Here is a 13,279-nt window from a genome sequence, read left to right on the forward strand (position 1 = left end):
GTTCCTTATCCACCTTTCAAATTTCATATTGATCCCCATCTTTTCTAATTTAACTAATAATTCCCCATGTGGAACCGTGTCAAATGCCTTACTGAAATCGAGGTAAATTAGATCTACTGCATTTCCTTTGTCTGCACCACTCTGCACAGCAATTAGAATGTGTCCTCAATGCTCGGAAGGGGGCAGATCAAAGCCAGGATTAAAGATGGGCTCCGAGTGCTGAAAGGTTATTAGTGGCGGAATGCTTCTATTTGACTGACTCAAGGAAACGTCTGCCTCTGTGTGCAGCACAATCCTGCACATCACAGACGCTCTGCTCATGCAGCAAGGTCGGCGGGCCCCATGATGCTCAGCTTCACCTATAGGCTGTCTCATGCACTTTGAAATCAAACTTGCTTTCTTCCCCCAGTTTTCTGTTCTCATCTAACAACAAACTAGCCAGTGTTTGCCTGTCAGAACTACGCTTTCCATGGGACACCCTGTCCTGGGCCTCAATCCCATGGCTACCAAAAGGCTGTGGTAAACTGTCCTTTGCTGTGTGCATGAGTGCAGGGTTAGACAGCAGAGAATTTGCAGTACTGTTGAACCGATCTAGACTAGGAAGCTGAGGTGTCTTTAGCACCAGTGTTAACTAATATCTGCTAATTAACAATTCTTGGCACCTGGTGGAGACAAAAATGGTGCAAAAACATGTTAGCTAATGAGTTTTCTGGAGGTGGCCAGCCCGAGGTCCCCTCCAGTCTAGACAGGGCCTGCATGTTGGTGACCAGGAGATGGAGGTGTATCCAGGGCTGTTTTCTGAACGAGCAAATAACAGCAGAGAATCTCTTTTCCTCATAGAACTTGTTGTTCTCATAACCTAATAATTTGACTGACCTGATATTAGTCCAACAGGCTCTCCATGAAGGTCCAGCTCATAGAAAAGAACTGTTTTCTCAGTAGGAATTTTCAGAGATGTTTTCCCAACCAAAGAGCATAAACTATTCTGAGCCTGGCCTGTGGAGACAGAGGCACTAAGTCGCTCTGGTTTTCTGAACGTGGCTTTGTAACATCAGAATTTTGTAGAAAGGGCAATAAATGTGTTTCCTCTGTTTGGATGAAACACTGTGCAGATTCCTGTCATGAGGAATGAAAACAGGAGTAAGGTCAGCAGATGATAATGAGTCTCCGTGTGCCTTTCAGGGGGTCAATGCCAGATCACCGAGCCAGGCCTGAGCCAAGAATCTGGGGGAGGCTTCCTGGAACGGCTCAGAGCAAGAACAACAGAGACACCCCAGTCACAAGCCTTCGAACGCATCCCAAATGTATGAGTTATGGGTTGTTTGTCCAGGCTAGAAGCACTGGTGGGCACTGGAGCTGCCAGCGGACTGCACTGGTCCCTAGCCCTGGGCAAACTTTTCCCATCAAAATGTTTTCTTGATAGAAAATGGCGCTTTCAACAAACTGGAATTTTGCATGACAAATGTCCATTTTGGTTGAAAATTCTTTTTGAGGGGGGATTGACAAAAAACTGAAAACTTGGAACACAAACACTTTTTGATTGCCAAAAACCAAGAGAAGCAAAGTGTGTTTTCTGTGAAACCTCCACAATGTGGAGGAGAAAGAAGAAATGTTTGCTGTCATCAGGAAAGTTAGCGGGCAAATAAAACATTTCTGACTCAGCTCTCCTTGTGCCGCAAGTTACATAGTGGCCTTGGCTGGACCTGAGGTGCATGCATAGACATCAAAGCTCTGCTCCTGCTCCAGCTGCAGCCCAAGCCTCAGCCTCTGTACACTTCAGGGACCAAATGCAGGTCTATGCAGTCAGGGAGCAGGGCGGGGAATCAAAGGCCCTCGGATCCAGCAAGTGGGGTAGCTTTGATGCTGGTCCTGAGTGCAGACCAGGATATGCAGGAGGTGGGATGCAAAAGCTTTGTTTTAAGGGATGATTTTAAGTTGATTAATTGATTGGGGGAAACTCCTTTGTGGCTGTATTTATTCTGGTTTATTCCAGGCTTGTTTCAGTTTAGCTTAAACTGGTTCTTGATCAAATTAAGCTAAACCCAGGTAAGGCACTGTATGTGTGACATCAGAGTGTCTACACAGTGGGGTCAGTGAATGCATTTAAACACTGATTGAAGTTCTCCCAGTACAATATTTTCAGGAGGAGAAGGCAGCGAGTCTCAGCTGGCCTGTAAGCCAGCGCACTGGGGAGCTGGAGTGTTTTCCTGCAGAGACACTGACAGCTAAATGATAAGAGCAGAACTCAGCTCCCAGACCCTCAAAGCCCCAGGATGCTCTGCCCATGGCCCGGAGGTTGGGAAACTCACACGGGCCATTTCATCACCAGGGGTTGGGGTCCTCAGCAGAAATGTCAAAATCTCAACTCCCTTGGAAATCACACGCTCAACAGTCCAAGCAGCGAACATTGTGTTTTGCTCAAGTTCCAGTCTCGGCTCTCTCAGCCTGGATGGGGTGGGAAGCTCCCTTAACTGCTGCTTTGCTGTCAGTGATGGGTTAAACATCAGAGCCTATCATGGTTTTCCCTATGCCTGTCAAAGCCCAGTGCGAAGCCCGGTAACAAACTTATAGAGCTACTAGCAGCACACTTGTTCCAGGCAAAAGATCATGATACATGTGTCATAAAAAGGCAGAGACATCTTCCAGATGTTTTTGCGCTTTGGGTCTGCACAGATGTTTTCGCTGTCTGCCCATAAATGTTAGAAATGTAAAACATTTGTGTCCCACAGATGTAGAGATTAAATTATGCAAGAGATGTGATAAATCTCCTGTAATGCGAGAAGACCATGAACTATTCACATTCCATGTTTTTATTCAAATCAGTCCCATTTTCCAGGGTGAGACGATGAAGGAGACTTTTATTGTTATTAAATGTGACTAAACATTACGTAGGATATTGAAAAGCATCACGCATGGAGTTGTATAAAACAATACTTTGCAAATAATGCTTGAGAGACCTCCTGCTTTGACTGGCTCTTGCAAAACAGTGAGGCCTGAACAAAGAGCAGGTCTCACTGCAAAGCCTGGACAGAAGCAGGCCAAATGTCACCTGGCTCCTAAATGCTTCTGGCGGCACCCAGCGGCCAGGCCTGTGGACTGATTGTAAGGACAGCCTGAGTGTGCAACAAAAGTGATGGTGCTCTGTGGAGGTCCTAGTGGTTCAATTCTACTTCTCCATATGACCCTGGATTCTCACCTTCAGGCAGTGATATAGCCACGTCGGTCCCAGGATGTTAGAAAGAAAAGGTGGGTGAGGTAACTTCGTTTATTGGACCAACTTCTGTTGGTGAGAGAGACAAGCTTTTGAGCTACACAGAGTTCAGAAGAAGTTGGTCCAATACACACTATTACCTCATTCACCTTCTCATCTTCATTTCACTCTTTAAAATACATTTACTTTCCTCCCTTATGCATTATTGTGCATGTTTCGCATGGAATTATGTGTGTGTGCGTGCATGCGAGTTTGAACATGAGTAATATGTGCAATTGTGTGAGGGGGGGAGTTTGGGGGTGAGTGAGTTATCCTAGGCAGTAGTTGTGAATGCTCATGTGTTTTGTCTAGGCAGTAGTGGGTGTGTGTGTAGGGAGCAGATGAAAGCATGTTTCTGGAGGGCAGAAGGTGATACAATACCCAATAACAAAGAGTCTTTAAAAAAGGTCACTCTTGTTCTTTTCATTCCAGTATGCACAAGATGCACAAACTAAATGACCTTGTTAGCACTGCCCCATGCTATTGAAAACCTGCCCTGAGTCCGAAAGCACTGCCCCATGCTATTAGACACCTTCCTGAGCCTGTCAACGTTGTCCTGTGCTATTGGAAACCTGCCCTGAACCCGAAAGCACTGCCTCATGCTATTAGACACCTTCCTGAGCCTGTCGACGTTGTCCTGTGCTATTGGAAACCTGCTCTGAGCCTGTAAGCACTGCCCCATGCTACTAAATACCTGCCCTGAGCCCATCAGAGCTGCCCTATGCTAATGGGGGAGGGACAGCTCAGTGGTTTAAGTATTGGCCTGTGAAACCCAGAATTGTGAGTTCAATCTTTGAGAGGGTCATTTAGGGAACTGGGGTAAAAATCTGTCCAGGGATTGGTCCTGCTTTGAGCAGGGGGTTGGACTAGATGACCTCCTGAGGTCCCTTCTAACCCTGATATTCTATGATTGGATACCTGCTCTGAGCCCATCAGCACTGTCTTGTGCTTTTGGATGCCTGTCAGTGCTCCCCATGGCATCAGACATTTGCTTGGACCCTGTGTCTTGGTTTGCTAATTTCCCTCAGAAACACTGACACTTTCCCCAGACGTCACTAGTGTGAAAAGCCTTCTCTCCGAGCCTCTTACCCCAGAGATGATTCTGCACACACATCTTCCTGCAGCACGTCTGCTCTGCCCCAGACCCAGTGGAGGCGTCAGACTGAAGCCTACTACTTTGCTTTTCCCCCTGCAGTGCGATCTTCTGGAATCCATGACCTGCAGACTGTTTTCTCTCCAGGCCCCTAGCACATTTCCAGAGCACCACTGACATGACTGGAACCTCACAGAACTTCTAATGTACCGCACATCAATCCTCAAGGCCACTTTGATCAATCCAGCGGCATTGCATCAGAGTAAGCCCTGTAGGAAAAGTCTGAGCTGGCCCTCTTGCTGCCCTGCCAGATTCCCAAGCTGCTAGTAATTAATAACATGGAAGACAAAAATGTTGGGTCTCATCTCTGTTGTGCACATCTTAATCGGGCATGAAAAGGACAAAATATGTGTTGGAATCAGAACTTCCAGTCAGCCTCCGTGCTATGTGTATGCTCGATGGCTGTGCACAGCCAGTGCGAAAAGAAAGATGGATTTAGCAGCTCTAAATGCTGCACAGGCAAGTGTTGTGAGTCCATGCTCTGTTCTGCACAATGGGAGCTGTCGCCCACACAGAAACTGTGGGATTTCCTGCCAATCCCCCTAGTAGAATAACCCCTATGGAGCCTTTCACGCCACCTTCCGAATTCCCCAGCCATTGCTTCATGCACGAAGGCTGCATAGGCGACAGGCTGCCAACAGGCCAAGTGAAGGATGCCCATTGATTGCTGCCCCTTGTCTCATCTGCTGCTATTTATGCCCAGCTGGACCTGTCCTGTGAAGGCCAGAGGAGTGTATCACATGCTGGATGGTTTATTAGCATTTCAGGGATCTGCTGTCACATGGCCAAGTGGGTAGTGAGCTCCAGTGGGTCTGCCTTGCTTTTGCTTACTGTGTGTCTGTGCTTCGCTCTCACAGAGTCCGCATGCCAGCGGGCCCAGAACAATACGCTGACAGCGCTGTCCCCGGTCTGGCTTGATCTCCCTGCTCACCTCTCTCCTCAGCTTTCCTGGCCATTTTGTTGGTTTGATATTGTCATAAATAGATAGCTAAGGGTTAATGTTTCTTTCACCTGTAAAGGGTAAACAAAGAGAACCAAACACCTGACCAGAGGACCAATCAGGAAACAGGATTTTTTCAAAGCTGAGGGAGGGAATGTTTAGGTCTGTGTCTTTTGTCCGGCTCTCAGCTATGAGAGGGGTCTTTCTATCTGTAAGCTTTCTTAATCTTCAGTTTCAAAGTTGTAAGTACAAAGGAGAAAAAACAATAGGTGTTATTGTTTTTTTTTGTATTTACATTGTGTGTAGTTGCTGAATGTTTAAATTGTATCTCTTTTTGAATAAGGCTGGTTTATTCATTTTTTTTTTAAGCAATAGCCCTTGTATGTCACTTTAATACAGAGATTAATTTTTGTCTTTTTCTTTCTTTTTATTATAAAGCTTTTTTTAAAAAAAACTTGTGTGGACTTTTCTTTTTCTAGTTATGGCAGGAGGATAGGAATCTGTGCCAGGTTACTGCCTCTCTCAGGGAAAGGACTGGAGGGGGGAAAAGAAGGAGGGGAAGGTAAATGTTCCTCTCTGTTTTGTGTTTCAGGGTTGAAGGAGGAAATTCCTAGTATACCCCAGGGCAGGAAAATCTGGGAGGAAGTAAAAGAGCAGGAAGGGAAATGGTTTATTTCTCCTTGTTTTAAGAATCCAAGGGATTTGGGTTCTTGGCGGTCCCCAGGAAGGTTTTGAGGGGACCAGAGTTGTACCAGGCACTGGAATTCCTGGTTGGTGGCAGGGCTATCAGATCTAGCTGGTAATTAAGCTTTAGAGGTTTCATGCAGGCACCAGATTTTTGGACGCTAAGGTCCAGATTGGGAAAAGATGCTTATGATATGAGTGGCAGCAAAGTGGGAAAGATAAGAATCCAGAAAGCCAGTTAGGAATATTATATTTTTCTTTTCTCGTAGGGGTTTTTAGCAGAGAGAAAGTGTTTGGTTTTAAAGGGAGCCCAGAGAGAATTTTTTTTCTGTTTCTTTTCTGCTCAGCTTGGCTTGAATTTTTAAGCATAAGTATTTAGGTGACAAAGGTGCTTATTGTAAGCAGATAGAACTTCCGATGGAATCAAGACCCAGCAAACACACCACAGGTAAATAAACTGGATTTCTAGTTAATGATGTAAAGAGTACAAGAAGAAGAACAAGCACTGTTGCTGGGAGATTCCAGTAGACAACAGAGAGAACAGCAGTTCAAACAACAAACACCAGGGGCACCCAACACAAGAAAACAGGAACCATGACTACCAAAGATGCCTAAAGCAGAACAACAAGACTAGAGGCAGAGGAACAAATCAAAGACGCAGATCACAAGCGAGACATGGAAAAAAAAATACAGAGATGGAGCTGAGAAAAAAGAAAGACCTGCCTACAAAAGAGAACAAGCAGCCAAGAATTATAATTAAAAAGAGAACAACAGCCAAGAGAGCCTTCCAATGAGAGATGGAAAAACACGATGGAGGCCTACAAACAGGCCCTAGCATTAGGAACAGGCTAAGCATCAGAATGCAGCCAATCCTACCCACCCGTCTCATTTTCTCAACCGCACAAGAAATTTCCCAACTACAAGCGGTGATGACAGAGGCCTTCTTTAGAAATTTTGAAAGAGCCTGCATTGGGTACAGCATCGCTGAGACCAGTACATGGTAGAGCTGAGGTCACACCTCAGTGGACCCTTAGCAGAGTGGCAGCTGAATGCCAAAGGCAAAATGAACGATTATAAACTGTTTCAAACCAAGGCCAGAGTACAGATGGGGATAACCCTGGATCATGCCCGTCGGCATTTTCAGACCAAAAGTGGAAACCAGATGGGTGATTTCCCAAACACGCCTACTACGTTGGAAAGAATTATAAGGCGGATATCAGGAACCAAATATTCAATTCCATTGACGGAACTGCACCTCCATACAAATGGAGCAGTTCTTGGATGGTGTTCCTGAGGACATAACACGGTACATACAAATGGAAAACCCAAAACTCTCACCAGGCGGGGGAGATTGGAGCCAAATGGATGGAAGTGGCAGAAAGCAAGAAAGCTACTGTAAAGGGAATGAAAAAACCCCAGGGGGCACACCGACAATAAACTCTACAACCGAGGGCAACCCAAAACCCCACTACAACCCAAGGGAAGCCACAGACACCGTATCCTTCCACCTCACCAGTCTCCAGTAACTCACCTCGACCCAGTGACCCGTCAGCTAGAAGATGCTATAAGTGTAATGAACTGGGACATATAAAGGCCAACTGCCCAAGAACGCCCCCCCCCCAAAAGCTTTATATAAAAAGAAAAGAAAAAGACAAAAAAAAATTAATCTCTGTATTAAAGTGACAATTTACTTTATAAATAAATAGCAAAGGGCTATGCTTAAAAGAACAAAATATGAATAACAGCCTTATTCAAAAAGAGATACAATGTAAACATTCCAGCAAACTACACACATGTAAATACAAAAAAAAAAAACACATAACAGCCTATTGTTTTTTCTACCTTTATACTTACAACTTTGAAACTGAAGATTTAGAAGCTTACAGATAGAAAGACCCTCTCATAGCTGAGAGCCGGACAAAAGACCACAGACCCAAACATTCCCTCCCTCAGCTTTGAAAAAATCCTGTTTCCTGATTGGTCCTCTGGTCAGGTGTTTGGTTCTCTTTGTTTACCCTTTACAGGTGAAAGAAACATTAACCCTTAGCTATCTATTTATGACAGATATAGACAGAGGGGCAGAGACCAGTAGCTCTAGCACAGAGAACAATAAGAGCGGGTGTCGGGGTGGGGACTCTGCAGCGGCAGCTTCAGGCCAGCTGGGCAGATAGTCCTCTAGCCTCTTGTGGGCTCTTTTGTGTCAGCCCTACAGCTGGTGCGCAGGGTTCTTGATGCTTTGCTGTCCACCCGGCCAGGCCCAGAAGGCACAGGCAGAAACGCATCCCAATAATAAAACACCAGCTGGATTTTAAAGGCAATGGAACTTTCTCAGGCATCCCAGAGAGCTTAGCCTGACTCCCCATCAGCCAGCCCTGCAAGTGGAAGCAGCTCCTACTGCAGCCACACAGTGTCCAACTGCCTTGGCCTAAAGTTTGCTCAAGTTTGGATGGACAAGGGCACAGCCCCTCACACTTGGCAATGAAACCCCATGCAGCACTTTCTTCTGAGGGAAACCAGAGAGGAAGGACAGAGCAGCAGAGCAGACAGCTGGGGCACTGGTAGTGCCAGGACACGGTGGTGCCAGGACACGTGGCAGAGACGAGGAAGGAAGCACGACACAGGGAAACTCCCCAATAAAGGCAAAGACTCCTCCAGGCCCATCCTTCAGGGAGTGTTTCCACTACAGCTGGCTGAGAGTTTTCCATCAAAATTGTTTTTCACCAGAAGATGCAAATTCCATAAAATTGAAACTGTCAGCAGGAAAATTCAGATTTTGCTGAATTTTTTTGGTTTTCCATCAAGAAAATCAAAATTGTTTTGGATCAGTTCAACATCAAATTTCATCTGCTCCTGGTGATGTGGTATCTCATGGAAGTTACAGTTTGACAACTTCAAACCCCCATTCTCTCTTATAGGCCAGGCTCCTTTGCTGGACTATATCTCCCATGATGCACTGCTGTCTCCTCTCTGATTGAATGTCACAGAGTATCATGGGAGTCACATGTTTTGACATTTCTAAATTAATTTTGGGGGAGAACTTTCTGTTCTGCAAAAAAACTTGATATTTCAACTTTTTATCCCGATTTGGAACAAAAACAAACGTCAAAATATTGAATTTCTGATTTTTGCCTAGCTCTCTGAGCAGCCAAAAGAACTTGCCCACTGAAAGATGCCTCATTTCCCAGCTGTGCATTCAACAGTTATTACCCTTCTGTCTTTCCCCCATTTGTGGGGGAGTCAGAGGCAAAGCATGTTTCCTCTTGGCCCTGCCTCTCAGCTAGGCCTCCTGCATGGGGCTCAGCAGGCCCTTGGGATATGGAAGAGTCAAATGTAGGATTTGATACCTAGAAAATCCAATTGAGCAGGAATGAGAGAGCACAAGCCAGCCTTCGCCGGGGTTTGGAAAAGCCAATTGTGAAGGATTTCTGTTCCAGATATCTGCTAAGATCAAACAGCTAGAGGGGCGGAGGGTGAGCACAGAACATGCTGTGGTGCAATAGCTTCTGTTAATTATTCAGAGGGTACCTGATGTTCATAGCACTCAACTCTGCCCTAGTTTTTTGTAAATGAGCTTCTTGCTCATTGAAATCCAGGATTTGCAGGCTTCCCTCCAGTTGCCCTTGCATTGATGACTTTTGTGACTCTCAGGGCAGCCTAGGATGGAAGACAGCTGCTTCTTCTTGTCCAGACGGGGGTTAATATCCTGAATCTCCCTTCAGCTACACCAGCTGTGAATGGATTTCAGTGCAGTCACTCGTGATTTACACCGCTGTGAGGGAGAGCAGAATCCAGCCCTGAGCCTCATGTATGTTTCTGACAAACCCACTGGCTGCTGAATGTGGAGTGCCAGAGGCACAAAGCCCTACAGCAGTTGGAAGGGGTCCATGTCTCCTCATGCCCATGAGCTAAATGTTTGCCATAGAGGCAGTTGTTGTCAGAGGCTGATAATCTTCTTGGGAATTCTCTTGTCTAAGAATAACCTGGATTGACGTCATGGCCCCTGTGCTGGGGGCAGGGCGTGCAAAAGCAGGGCAGTGAACTGAATGTACTGGAGAAACGTCTATATTCATTACTGAGAACAGTTTGGTCAGCGTAATCCCCTCTCCTGCTCTGCGCCTTAACCCGCCTGGAGCTATTGTGTTAATAACAGCCTCTGCCCGAACGAACACCCTCCCCCTCCACCCCCTCTGCCCTTTAGCCAGGAATGTGACTGTAATGCTTTCATTCTCAGTCAGAGCGGGCAGGCCGGGCGTATGCCTGGCACAGCACGGTGGGGGAGGGGAGCCAGTGTGTGTGTGTGTGCGCATATGTGTTTGTGTGTATGCACATGTGTGTGTTTGTACATGTGTGTTTATGCGCATGTGCTTGTGTATGAACATACACACACAGGTTGCAGGTTCCCCTGTTCTCTCTTTCAGCCATCTTTGGCCTGCTCAGTAGCTTATCTGGGAAGCTCTTGTGCCTCGGTAGTTCACAGAAGACCTGCCATTTGGCAGGATAGTTGGGGGCAAGGAGGAGTCTGTTGCTGGCATCATTCTGATTATGGGTTCTATCTTTCTGTTGCCCAGGTACTGCAGCCTTGGACCAATGCCTCCATGCCAATCCTCTCAGACTTGGCTGAGTTATAATGCATGCAAAGGCCCATGCATGGTACTAAATGTCCTGCTGTTGCTGATGGCCCACAGGGGGTCCATGTGGTCCCCACAAGATGGAATTTTTCAGTTTGCTTTTGTAAAAATGTAGGTAAGTCCACAGACAAAAGGACAATGTTAAAAAAAACAATATTCAGATTACAAAGTCTTGCATTCAGAAAATAGGAAATCCCAGTATTTGGGCTGCCCGTGAGACCTGAGCCCAGTCCCTGGGGCTTATGCATTCTGAGACAGTCAGCAATTCCATGAGCACAGACTGTGCTGTTTCTGCCTCATTCACTGCACAGGGTGGACAGCGCTCAGGGAATGGGGCAGGAGTTCCCTATTTACATTCAATGGCCCCTTCGTCATCTACTGCCATCCTCCAAACCCTGCCCTGAATACAGGAGACTCCATCTCCTCATGGGCTCGTTTCCATGACACTCAGCACCGGGGGTGGGGGGAGGGGGGCAAGAGCCTCACAGTTGAATTCTGAATTCTTTCTGAGGAGGGGGAGTATTGTCAACCTCACTTTCCAAACAGGGAACTGAGAGGGGAAGACAAAAAAGTTGGATTTTCAATGAGCTCAGAACCTGGCAGCTCCCACCGAGGCACCATATCCATCAGGGGTTCTGAGCAAACCATCGCTCAGCAAGCCAGTGGCAAGGACAGGACAAGAACTCACAGCTGCCCAGTGCCTCGCCTTCCTGTCAGCAGTGTTGAGCACTGCTGGAAGTCAGCCCACAGGTGTCTCATGATGGGCACCCAGGAAATAAGAAGCACCCATTTCCTGGCCAGCAACACAAATAATGGACACGTAGTTTGTGACTGCATGAGGCTGGCGATGCTGAAATCCTGCTCTGTCTGGCAACCTCTTTGCTCAGTGGGGTCATGGGGGGCAGGGGGAGGGAAAGCAGAACTCGATCCATGCTGACACAAGGAAAAATGGAATGATTCTGCAGGAGGTTTTCAGAACAGTCATGGTGGGAGCGCAGGCTGCAGAGTACAGGCCTGAAACCTTCTCCTATTATCCAGCACATGGTCCGCAGTCCTGTGCCCAGCTACCAGTAATCCTGGCTCATTGTCCTGGGCTCTCAGGCTGCTGCACTGGACGTTCGCATGGCTGTTATGGATCAGTCACTGACAGGAGCTGAGAGCAGGCCATAATTCACTGTATTGCATGCGAGTGACTGCACCCCACCAGGGGTCTGGAATTTTGACGCTTTTGTTGTCCCAAATTGGGCTGAAAAGTCAACATTGAATTTTTTTTACACAACAACCGTTCTGGAAAATTCCAGCTCAGGAATGGCAGAACATTGCATTTTGAGTCACGGGAGTTGTAGTTTGGGTGCCTCATGCCCCTGTTCTGCCCTAGGAGCTGGGCTTCCTGGCCAACTGACATCTCTCACTTTATTGCTGGTGGTGATGCATGAACTAAAACAAACTCCACAGAATTTGCCATGGAGGCAGTTTGAAAAACCATCCTTTGACTTCCATTTGAGAAGTGATAAACGTAGGCCCTGCAGGCCGTTGTAACAGTCACTTTGCAAAGTAATCAAGAGCCCAAGGAAACCTCTTTACATCCCCTCTCTCTAATACATGCAGGTCCTCTCCCCACATGTAGAGCATAAATCCTCTGGGAGGCAGAGGATGGAGCCGATCACAGATGAATTGATAGAACGTGGCTCTGGGAGCAGAGTGACCTCAGTGACATGTCCTACCCTTTTTTTGTCTTTCCCACACAGTGCAAAAGGACTGAGTATAAAGTGCTGCTATATATATGGCTTGCTGTGCCATTCAGCTGGGCAGCATGAAGTCCATGCTCACACTGATCTGTCTGGCATTAAAGGATTGAGAGGTTATGTTGTTGGTAGATTTCTAGAGATCCAAACCATGAGTCATTATTTCCGAGAAGCCAAATACTTATTTACAGGATGCTGGTGCAAATGGTGTATCAAAAACTGTATTCCTAATAAACTCACCCAAACTGAACACAGTCAGTCTCTGCTGGCTCACAAAATTAATTAGATTTTGGCACTGAACCTAGACACATAGTTAATGAAAAAGAAATTTTACAGTGAAGGGGTTTCAGCAAAGAAGCAAATCTTACCTGCCTCTGAGTTGGCTCCTATCTGTCAGCATAGCGGATTTACAGCTGAAATTAGGCACATATATATATTCAGATGGGCTATGGGGTAGACTTCAGCTCAACATATCAACCTTTGTCTATATACAGATATTGCAAACACAAAGTGCTTCAGAACTCAAGCTGAGATCTGGATTGCTAATATTTCCTCTTCAAGCACAATTCTTATTATTAGTTAAATTGCTCGCATATTTTTTTTAACTCACAAAAATTTGGAACCTTTCCAAAGGTTTCATCCCACTTATTTTCTTTTATGAGTTTTCTGCAGAATTTTGTCCTGAAAATGGTACATGAAAACTGACTAACAACCCAAACTAACAAATAAACAAAAAAGGTTTTGTCAAAAAGTGGAAAATTTTCATGAAAATCTGTTTTCTAAAACGGCCAAATTCCATCAGAAAAACCACCAGGTGTATTATTTCCTCTTTTTACTGCTGTAACTCTGAATGTGGGTCAGTGCTGCACAGTACCAGGT

At 46.1% G+C, this 13,279-nt stretch overlaps 1 protein-coding gene across 3 annotated transcripts in view; it reads right to left on the reverse strand.

Moving 5' to 3' along the window:
• The window catches only part of MYOCD (myocardin), a 484,598-nt gene that overhangs the window by 375,285 nt on the left and 96,034 nt on the right, over positions 1-13,279 (reverse strand). Inside the window, exon 2 of one of the 3 annotated variants that reach the window (XM_075071726.1) lies at positions 877-996. The exons of the other annotated variants lie outside the window; for them this stretch is intronic. The gene's annotated coding sequence lies outside the window, so the exon portion shown is untranslated. The remainder of the gene's footprint in view (positions 1-876; positions 997-13,279) is intronic. 3 annotated transcript variants of the gene reach the window in all.

This window comes from Chelonoidis abingdonii, chromosome 13, assembly GCF_003597395.2.
Source record: "Chelonoidis abingdonii isolate Lonesome George chromosome 13, CheloAbing_2.0, whole genome shotgun sequence".
NCBI classification, from domain to species: domain Eukaryota; kingdom Metazoa; phylum Chordata; order Testudines; family Testudinidae; genus Chelonoidis; species Chelonoidis abingdonii.